The 9755-nt window shown below is 50.0% G+C and overlaps 1 pseudogene; it reads right to left on the reverse strand.

Moving 5' to 3' along the window:
* Positions 1-5182: 5182 nt before the first annotated feature.
* Positions 5183-9755, reverse strand: part of LOC143023948 (uncharacterized) — a 23653-nt pseudogene continuing 19080 nt past the window's right edge.

Here is a 9755-nt window from a genome sequence, read left to right on the forward strand (position 1 = left end):
TGTGTGCGTACGTACGTGTGTGTCTGTGTGTGTGTGTGTGTGTGTGTGTGTGTGTGTGTGTGTGTGTGTGTGTGTGTGTGTGTGTGTGTGTGTGTGTGTGTGTGTGTGTGTGTGTGTGTGTGTGTGTGTGTGTGTGTGTGTGTGTGTGTGTGTGTGTGTGTGTGTGTGTGTGTGTGTGTGTGTGTGTGTGTGTGTGTGTGTGTGTGTGTGTGTGTGTGTGTGTGTGTGTGTGTGTGTGTGTGTGTGTGTGTGTGAGAGAGAGAGAGAGAGAGAGAGAGAGAGAGAGAGAGAGAGAGAGAGAGAGAGAGAGAGAGAGAGAGAGAGAGAGAGAGAACTAATAAGGACCCAAAAATGTGTTGAGTAGAGTTGTAGTCCACGTTTTTAATTTTTTCCCTCTACTGTGCTCCAACTTGCTCAGAGTGTACTAATAAGGACCGCCCTAAATGAATGGAAGTAAAAAGGAAATAGGCAAGAGCTGTTTTACCAGTAGAGTGATTAACGAATAGAATAGACTTGATAACTATTCCAATGAGCTCCGAAACCACTGGTTGCTTTAAAAGAAGAAGAGACAACTTTATGGATGGGAACATGCAACTGCCTAGTGTAGGTCTTATGGTCTCTTGCAGTCTCCTTCATTCTTATGTCCTCATGTAGGAGAGGTGAATGGCAAGTGGAGACTTATCGGTCTCGTCCTAAACGGAAGAGGAATAATCATCAGAATCAAGGTTGAGAGAGGAATAGTCTTAGTTAACGGCAAGATGAAAGGATCCGTCGTTATGCTCTCTGTATGAGGACGCGCTTGGGGAAGAGACGAGTGGCGAAAGGGATGATGACAACAGATGTCTGCAACGGGACACCTTTCTTTCAGGGAGGCTACTGAGGGTCTGATGATAAAGTCACTCACTCCCAAGTGCTAAGAGGTGAGAGTGCAAGAACAGAGGAGTGTCAGGTCAGTCAGTCAGTCAGTCAAGTCAGTAAGTCAGTCAGTCATCTCTCTCTCACTTCTTCACACCATCTCCCCATCTCTCCCTTTTCCTCTCTTAGTCCCTCCTTTTTTTTCAGAATAGTGGTTCTAGGTTTTTGAATTGTGTCCCAGTTTTCGTGAAGTAAATCTTCTGTTCAGTTCTCTACATGTCTTTCTACTCAACTCCGTCTGTCTGCCGAAATCTGTCGAATTCTATTAGAACCTTTCATCCAATCAGATTCTGTTGCAGTCTATCAGAATGCACCATTCCGTCGGAATTGATCAGATTCTGCAACGGTATCTGTCAGAGTCTGCAAAAAAATCTGTCGGAAATTACCCGAGTCTGTCGGAGGTCGTCGGAGTCAGCAGGAGCCTCAGGTTCTCCGCCAATCTTCCGATGATTTTCGCTCCAAGGGATTTCTTTCGATTTCTTGGGAAAAAATTACGAGTTGGGATGACACCTGATTGTTACCGGGTAATTCCTATTAATCTTTATAATATTCAAATAAAAGGACTCGAACTCGCACACAAGCACACGCACGCGCATAAAAAAAAGAAAATACGCGAACTCCATTGTCTCCCGAGGCAGAAGGATGCCAACAATATATACATATTCATATATGAATATATATATATATGAATATATATATTTATATACATACATATATATATATATATGAATTATATATATACATATATATATGTATATATATATATATATATATATATATATATATACATATGTATGGGTGTGCGTGTGTGTGTGTGTGTGTATGCACACACAAACATACATATATATATACATATATGTTTATATATATATATATATATATATGTATATATATGTACACACACATATATTATGTGTGTGCACACAATAAAGTCATTCATACACACTGTTACCGTTTAGCTTTTGGGCGACCATATCTGTGTTCTTGTTTTCGGTTTGCTCTCCAGGCTCCCTCGCGCCTCGCCCGTCGGGGAACTTGGAGGACCCGCACAGTTTCAGACGCCCGACCACACGACTTCAGGAAACCAGACGTCGCTTGGATCCCTGGCTATAAGGTTAGTGACTTTGCCAATTAGATAGAACGTGTGTACTCGTCTAGATGCAATGCATAGAATAAGAGTTATGTTCGCATAGTCCCGATTGTAGTCAAAGATAGCTTTGAATTTGCTTACGCTCCTTGATTTCAATGTTTCTTCACCTTCCAGACAGAAGGGGCGTTTAATAGAAATTGACGTCGCTTGGCAGCTTATAGGCACCATGGAAAGTAAGGTAAGTGACTTTGTCTAAGTAAGATCACGTATGTATTTACACAATATAGAAGATAAAATGTATAGTCGCAGGCTTTCATATCTATGCTTTCATTGACTTTGAAATCACTTATGATGTCTGACTGTACTATTTTATCTCCTATATTGTGTCTGCGTGTTTGCTTTAGTCTGTGTGTGTGTATGACCCATGAAGTGCACACGCATGTCCACATGCTGCATCGTGGGATGCGAGATGTCTCGTGTGGTGCTCGTGCATGTGTGTCATGGTCCCGCGTGATAACAGCACATGTCCCGTAGCGCAAAAGACTGAAAGACTGATTTGTAAGGTACATAGCGCACGGAAATCCCCGCAAAACGGTGTGCTTGTAGGTTGACTATATGTTTGGGTGAATGTGTGTAGGGAAGAACGCGAGATCTGAATCTGCTTATGAGCATGATTGAATGCTTGTGAGTGCTTGCAGTGAATGGAGTCCTGGTCACCCCAGCGTCCCGGTAGGCAGGTGATCGTTCCACGGTCGCCCCAGCGTCCCGGTTGGCAGGTGACAAGGAGTTGCCCCAGCGTCCCGGTTGGCAGGTGACAAGGGGTTGCCCCAGCGTCCCGGTAGGCAGGTGTCCAGTCCCTGGTCACCCCAGCGTCCCGGTAGGAAGGTAACTGTGTGTTTGAGGGTGTGTCTTTTGGTATGTTTGACTGCATACATGAGTGAGTGCCTGTATGAGTGTTAGTATGTGTGACTGGCTGAGTGCATGTTTGAATGCTTGTGAGTGTTTGAAGTGAATGGATTCCTGATCACCCCAGCGTCCCGGTAGGCAGGCGATCGTTCCACGGTCGCCCCAGCGTCCCGGTTGGCAGGTGACAAGGAGTTGCCCCAGCGTCCCGGTAGGCAGGTGTCCAGTCCCTGGTCACCCCAGCGTCCCGGTAGGCAGGTAACTGTGTGTTTGAGGGTGTGCCTTTGGTATATTTGACTGCATACATGTGTGAGTGCCTGTATGAGTGTTAGTATGTGTGACTGCCTAGGTGCATGTTTGAATGCTTGTAAGTGCTTGCAGTGAATGGAGTCCTGGTCACCCCAGCGTCCCGGTAGGCAGGCGATCGTTCCACGGTCGCCCCAGCGTCCCGGTTGGCAGGTGACAAGGAGTTGCCCCAGCGTCCCGGTAGGCAGGTGTCCAGTCCCTGGTCACCCCAGCGTCCCGGTAGGCAGGTAACTGTGTGTTTGAGGGTGTGCCTTTGGTATATTTGACAGCATACATGTGTGAGTGCCTGTATGAGTGTTTGTATGTTTGACTGGCTGAGTGCATGCTTGAATGCTTGTGAGTGTTTGAAGTGAATGGAGTCCTGGTCACCCCAGCGTCCCGGTAGGCAGGCGATCGTTCCACGGTCGCCCCAGCGTCCCGGTTGGCAGGTGACAAGGAGTTGCCCCAGCGTCCTGGTAGGCAGGTGTCCAGTCCCAGGTCACCCCAGCGTCCCGGTAGGCAGGTAACTGTGTGTTTGAGGGTGTGCCTTTGGTATATTTGACTGCATACATGTGTGAGTGCCTGTATGAGTGTTAGTATGTGTGACTGGCTGAGTGCATGCTTGAATACTTGTGAGTGTTTGAAGTGAATGGTGTCCTGGTCACCCCAGCGTCCCGGTAGGCAGGCGATCGTTCCACGGTCGCCCCAGCGTCCCGGTTGGCAGGTGACAAGGAGTTGCCCCAGCGTCCCGGTAGGCAGGTGTCCAGTCCCTGGTCACCCCAGCGTCCCGGTAGGCAGGTAAATGTGTGTTTAAGGGTGTGCCTCTTGGTGTGTTTGACCGCATACCTGTGTGAGTGCCTGTATGAGAGTTAGTATGTGTGACATCATAGGTGTATGTTTGAATGCTTGTGTGTGTTTGAAGTGAATGGATTTCCTGGTCACCCCAGCGTCCCGGTAGGCAGGCGATCGTTCCACGGTCGCCCCAGCGTCCCGGTTGGCAGGTGACAAGGAGTTGCCCCCGCGTCCCGGTAGGCAGGTGTCCAGTCCCTGGTCACCCCAGCGTCCCGGTAGGCAGGTAACTGTGTGTTTGAGGGTGTGTCTTTTGGTATGTTTGACTGCATACATGAGTGCCTGTATGATTGTTAGTATGTGTGACTGCCTACGTCCATGTTTGAATGCTTGTGAGTGTTTGAAGTGAATGGATTTACTGGTCACCCCAGCGTCCCGGTAGGCAGGCGATCGTTCCACGGTCACCCCAGCGTCCCGGTTGGCAGGTGACAAGGTATTAACCGAGCGTTCAGGTAGGCAGGTGTCCAGTCCCTGGTCACCCCAGCGTCCCGGTAGGCAGGTAACTGTGTGCTTGAGGGTGTGTCTTTTGGTATGTTTGACTGCATACATGAGTGCCTGTATGAGTGTTAGTATGTGTGACTGGCTGAGTGTATGTTTGAATGCTTGTGAGTGTTTGAAGTGAATGGAGTCCTGGTCACCCCAACGTCCCGGTAGGCAGGCGATCGTTCCACGGTCGCCCCAGCGTCTCGGTTGGCAGGTGACAAGGAGTTGCCTCCGCGTCCCGGTAGGCAGGTGTCCAGTCCCTGGTCACCCCAGCGTCGCGGTTGTCAGGTATCTGTGTGTTAGACTGTGTGCATGTTTGAATGCTTGTGAGTGCTTGCAGTGAATGGAGTCCTGGTCTCCCCATCTCGGCTCGGGTCTGGGCTCGGGCTTGGGGTCGGGCTCGGGGTCAGGCCTGGGCTCGGACTCTGGTCTGTGCTCGGACCTGGGCTAGGGCCTGGGCTTGGGTCTGTGCTCTGGCCTTGGTTTGGGCTCGGGATTAGTCCTGGGCTCGGTCTCGGACCTCGGCTCGGGCTTGGGCCCCGGCTCGGAATCGGTCCTGGGCACGGGCACGGGCACGGGCACGGGTTCAGGCCTGGGCTCGGACTTGGGCTCGTGGTCGGGCCTGGGCTCGTGCCTGGGCTCGGGCTCGGGTCTGGGCTAGGGCCTGTGCTCGGGTCTGGACTCGGGCACTGGCTCGGGCCTGGGCTCAGGTTTGGGCCTGGCCCTGGCCTCGGGCTCTTCCCCGGGCTCGGGCTCGGGCTCTTGCCCGGGCTCGGGCTCAGGCCTGGGTTCGGGCTCGGGCTTAGGGTTCAGGCTCGGGCCTGGGCTCGGTCTCGGGTTCGGGCCTGGGTGCGGGCTTAGGCTCGAGCCTTGTGCTCGGGCCAGAGCCTGAGCCCAGACCCGAGCCTGAACCAAAGCCCAGGCCCCAGCCAAGGCCTGAGCCCAGACCCGAGCCCAGATTCAAGCCCGAGCCTAGGCCCGAGCCCAGGCCCAAGCCCGAGTCCAGGCCCGAGCCCGAGCCCTAGCCCAAGCTCGAACCCAGGCCCGAGCCCAGGCCCGAGCCCAGGCCCGAGCCCGAGCCCAGGCCCGAGCCCGAGCTCGAGCCCACGCCCGAGCCCAGGACCGAGCCCGAGCCCAGGCCCCGAGCCCAAGCCCGAGCCCAGGCCCGAACCCGAGCCCAAGCCCGAACCCAGGCACAAGCCCGAGCCCAGGCCCAGGCCCGAACCCGAACTTGTCATGGAGCCCTACCTCCAGATGAGAATCTAGAAATATTGCTACTTCTCGTTCTTCATAAAGTTGTCCAAACCTATTCCCCCTTGAGAGTCATCGTCCGTTCGTGTGAAAAATCAAGGCTTCATCTTCAGATTCCATATCTTTCCACAACAGTTTGAAAACTCGACTGTTTAGGCTCCACACTTGGTCAAGTTGAGGACCTTGACAGTCATGTTAAAGAGGTCCCTTGTTTCAGCACTTAAGGTTTCACAACGAAGGATGCAGTATGTAACTACAACAGGTGATTTTTTTTTCTTTCTCCCTTGTGATGAATCCAGTCTGCAGACCAAGCATGGCTGGAGCTCCATCTGTGCACACCCATACCAGCAGCGAACTCCACCAAAGTTTGTTTCCAGAAAAGTATGATACATCATGAAAAATAGCTGTTGCTCTTGTGCAACATTTCATTGGGTGCCAGAACAGTATTTCCTCTTTTACACAGTTGCCTAACACGAAACGAGCATACACCAGTAGGTAAGAACACTGGGCGATGTCGGTCGTTTCGTTACATTGGATGGCAAAAACAGGAGAATGGTCGAGAATTAAATCTTTGGTTTCTTGAGACAGTTCATCGATCCTTTCCTTGACTGTATAGTTTGATAGTCAATTCTGGGAAAGCTTGTTTGCACTCTTTCTCCAGAACGAGTTTTGCTGGACGAAGTAGACTTGGTTTTATGAGAGAATCTCCGATCTTATGGTTCTTCTTGCTCTTTGCAGTCAACATGGCGATCTCACAGGAAGCGTCATTAAACTTTGAAGTTTGTTGTCGAAATAACCCAGTACCATCCAACTTAGTTTGGTTCAAGGATTTTCTTCTTCTTCGTCGTTTTTTCCTCTTTTTTCAAGGAAAACGTTGGTCTTGTCTTCAAGAGCAGGATGTTTTGTCCTCAAGTAATAAAAAAAAAAAAAATCGTAGACACTGCTAGTGACTACAATAATACATGATCATAAACACCACATCTAGCTACTGACGAAATACAAACGGATTTCAATTCACCAATAAACTAATGGCTACTTACTATTTTTAGGTAAATATAACAAGTGAGATAAAGCATAGGAATAGCCTTGATTGAATGAATGTGAGAAAAGAGCAGCTATTACCACGGACGTGTGCAGAAGACTGGGAGAGAACGGGGCTCACCAGTCACCAACGAGCAGTATACAGGTCCAGGATGTGTTCACACCTCCCGTCCCAAGGCTTCCGAAGGATATGGAAGGAGGTCAACAAGTACAGAAAATGGTGAGCGGCGCTATGAGAGACTATAGAAAACTAAAGTTATAAGGCAATACTTTTGCTTTTTTTTTTTTATCAATTTCTCGATATTTGACCATGCTCTCGTTAAGAGAATAAGAAATATAATTAGAGAATTTCCTGATGTTGTTTTCTTTTCCCAAAGGAGGCGCAAGTCCCAGTTGAAAATTCCTGACGCCTCGCTGAATTAGATACTGTGTGAAGGCACATAAACACATAAGCTACATGTATACTCATGGCTGTGCAGTCAACCACGCATAGCCTACATATTTGCTAGACAAGTTAAATGAAAGTGACTGCAACATACATGGACCGAAATAGATTGTACATGAAAAGTCAATACACTACTAGAGAATAATACTATTTACATGTATTGTGAAGGGTCTGTAAATGGTGCTACTACTCAGCAAAGGTATTTTTACTTGAGAAAATAGAAAATGAACGAAATTGGTGATACGAGTATATTGTACCCGTGTATATCCCCTGATTCTATTGTGATAAGATACAATGGAATTGTGCACCCGTATAAGACCCCGGCCTCAGTAATACAGAAAGCTGAATATGCTCTTCTTTTTCTGTCCTAATATTCGTTGCTTTTGATGTAAGCGTGACACACAAAATAAATAAATAACACACACGCTATCGTATTATTATATAATAATAAAATAATAAAATATATAATAATAATAATAATAATAATAATAATAATAATAATAATAATAATAATAATAATAATAATAATAATAATAATAATAATAATAATAATAATAATAATAATAATAATAATAATGATAATAATAATAATAATAATAATAATAGTAATAGTAATAATAATAATAATAATGATAATAATAATAATAATAATAATAATAATAATATAATAATAATAATAATGATAATAATAATAATTATAATAATAATAATAATAATAATAAATAATAATAATAAAATAATAATAATAATAATAATAATAATAATAATAATAATAATAATAATAATAATAATAATAATAATAATAATAATAATAATAATAATAATAATAATAATAATAATAATAATAATAATAATAATAATAATAATAATAATAATAATAATAATATAATAAATAATAATAATAATAATAATAATAATAATAATAATAATAATAATAATAATAATAATAATAATAATAATAATAATAATAATAACAATGGGCTCGGGCTCACGCTCGGGCTCGGGCTCACGCTCGGGCCTGGGCTCGGGCCTGGGCTCGAGATTGGGCTAGGGCCTGGGCTCGGGATCGGGCCTGGGCTCGGGCGCTGGCCTGGGCCCGGGCTGGGCCTGGGCTCGGGAACGGGCTCGGGCCTGGGCTCGGGTTCGGGCCTAGGTCTGGGCTCGGGCTTGGGCCTGGGTACAGGCTCGGACTCGGGTTCGAGCCTGGGCTCGTGTTCGGGCTCGGGCCTGGGCTCGGGCTCGGGCCTGGGCTCGGACTTGGGCGTGGGCTCGGACTCGGGTCGGGCCTGGGTCGGGTTCGGGCCTGGGCCTGGGCTCGGGCTTGTGCCTGGGTTTGGGCTCGGGTTCGGGTTCGGGCCTGGACTCGGGCTTGGGCTCGGGGCCTAGGCTCGAACTCGGGCCTGGGCTCGGGCTCGGTCCTGGGCTCGGGCCTGGGCTCGGGCTCGGGCCTGGGCTCGGGCTCGGGCCTGGGCTCGGGCTCGGGCCTGGGCTCGGGCTCGGGCTCGGGCTCGGGCCTGGGCTCGGGCTCGGGCCTGGGCTCGGGCTCAGGCCTGGACCCAAGCTCGGGCTTGGGCCTGGGCTCTGGCCTGGGCTCGGGCTCAGACCTGGGCTCAGGCCTGGGCTCAGGTCTGGGCTGGGGCCTGGGCTTTGGTTCAGCCTCGGGTCTGGGCTCAGGCACTGGTCCGAGCCCTAGCCCAGGCCCGAGCACAGGATCGAACCTAAGCCCGCGCCCAGGCCCGAGCCTGACCCTAAGCACAGACCCGAGCCCAGACCTAAGCCCGAGCCCGAGCCCAGGCCCGAGCCTGACCCTAAGCCCAGACCCGAGCCCAGGTCTGAGCCCGAGCGCGGGAAAGAGCCCGAGCCCAAGCCCGGGGAAGAGCCCGAGGCCAGGCCCAGGCCCGGAACTGAGCCCAGGCCCGAGCCCGAGCCCAGACCCGAGCCCAGACCCGAGCCCGAGCCCATGCCCGAGCACAGGCCCAACCACGAGCCCAAGCCCGAGCCCAGGCCCGAACCCGTGACCGTGCCCAGGTCCAGGCCCGAGCCCGAGCCGGGGCCCAAGCTCGAGCCGGAGCCCAAGCCCGAGCCAGGGCCCAAGCCCGAGCCGAGGCCCGAGACCGAGCCCAGGACTAAGCCCGAGCCCAAGCCCAGGCCCGAGCCCAGGTCTGAGCACTGACCCGAGTCCGAGCCCAAGCCCGACCCCGAGCCCGAGCCCAGACCCGAGCCCGAGCCCAGGCCCGAGCCGAGCTGGGGAGACCAGGACTCCATTCACTGCAAGCACTCACAAGCATTCAAACATGCGCTCAGTCAGTCACACATACAAACACTCATACAGGCACTCACACATGTATGCAATCAAACACACCAAGAGGCACACAATCTCACACACACAGTTACCTGCCTACCGGGACGCTGGGGTGACCAGGGACTGGTCACCTGCCTACCGGGACGATGGGGCAACTCCTTGTCACTTGCCAACCGGGACGCTGGGGCGAC

Source organism: Oratosquilla oratoria, unplaced genomic scaffold, assembly GCF_046742065.1.
Source record: "Oratosquilla oratoria isolate Oo_2021 unplaced genomic scaffold, ASM4674206v1 SCAFFOLD72, whole genome shotgun sequence".
Taxonomy (NCBI): Eukaryota; Metazoa; Arthropoda; class Malacostraca; order Stomatopoda; family Squillidae; genus Oratosquilla; species Oratosquilla oratoria.